At 39.3% G+C, this 1,342-nt stretch overlaps 1 protein-coding gene across 1 annotated transcript in view; it reads right to left on the bottom strand.

Moving 5' to 3' along the window:
• LOC144969963 (gem-associated protein 5-like) overlaps positions 1–1,342 on the bottom strand; it is a 296,403-nt gene continuing 295,061 nt past the window's right edge. The window contains exon 30 of the mRNA XM_078909074.1: positions 1–1,165. The gene's annotated coding sequence lies outside the window, so the exon portion shown is untranslated. The remainder of the gene's footprint in view (positions 1,166–1,342) is intronic.

Below are 1,342 nucleotides of genomic sequence, written 5' to 3'. Positions count from 1 at the left end.
TTTTTGGCTATAAATTCAATTTTCAACATCTTAATTATCCCGACTTAATACTCTTCAACAGTCGTAACGTCACTTCCCTCGTAATGACGCATGGTAACTTAGCAACTGGCTCTAAACTATCGGAACAATGGCGGATGCCCTTATGAAATATTTCTCAGACGAACATAAAAGCGTATCCAGAGGAACAACACACACATAAATTTGATCATGTTTTGACTTTTACACATTCTGATCACAAGACATATGAAAAGTTCTAGCCAGCATGAAGAATAAAAAGTACATATTTTCTGTGTTTAGAACCAAGATGGCCGCTGTTGCCGGGTGGCGTGACATCAGACTATTGAATCCAAATGAGGCGAAGGGTCACAAATGAACTGGCATCAAAAAACGGGTGGCGTCTAGGTTTCTTCTTGGACCCCCCCCCCCCCCCCCCCCCCCCCACCATCCCCATCCCCCCTTGTCTAGCTTGGTATTGATTTGGGTAGGCAGATTTGTTGGCTCTGTCTGGCGGGGCGGAAAGTACTTTTCCACAGATTAACATTCTATCCATAACTACAATGAACTACTAATAACACCCCTCCTCACACACACACTTACAAACACACACTCACGCACACACATATAATGGCCTCATGAATGTATTGTTGTATTGGGTAGCAGTATTCAATGATTCCAAACAAGAAATCGGATAATACTGACGTTCAGACATACACTATCTACAACCAATTAACATACATATACACATACATACACACACACATATATACATACATACACACACACACACACATACACACACCCACATACACACACACACACATACATACATACACACACATATACATACATACACACACACACATACATAAACACACCCACATACACACACACACATACATACATACACACACACATACATACATATATACACACGCACACACGTGTGCACCTCTTCAGAAGTCTCAGGTTTGAGAGTTTTTGACAAGATGAGGGTCATTTTAATTGATTGACAAATCGAAGGATGAGTTTTCTGGCCCAAATTTTAATATACAGTACAGTCAATCTCAGCATACGACAAATAAACGTCATAGTATTTCAAGTATAAATCAAATTTCAAGGGTATAAATCAGTTTGAAATAACACAGAGTTTGAGGCAATGAATCACCTTTTGTTTCAGTTTCAATGAAAAACATTTCGGATAAAAACGTCAAAGCATTGAGGTCAAAGTTGAAAAAGCAATAACAACAACAACATCAACAAAACCAACATGTGTAATCTAAATAAACAAAAAAAACCCCCAACAAGATGGCTGATTATTGCTGCTGTTGCCGCTGGAAAGCGG

Source organism: Berghia stephanieae, chromosome 4 (genome assembly GCF_034508935.2).
Source record: "Berghia stephanieae isolate SIO BIC M18660-M18661 chromosome 4, UCSD_Bste_1.3, whole genome shotgun sequence".
Lineage (NCBI taxonomy): Eukaryota > Metazoa > Mollusca > Gastropoda > Nudibranchia > Aeolidiidae > Berghia > Berghia stephanieae.
Note: the sequence above shows the minus strand (reverse complement) of the source record. Positions and strands in the feature narration are given on the sequence as shown.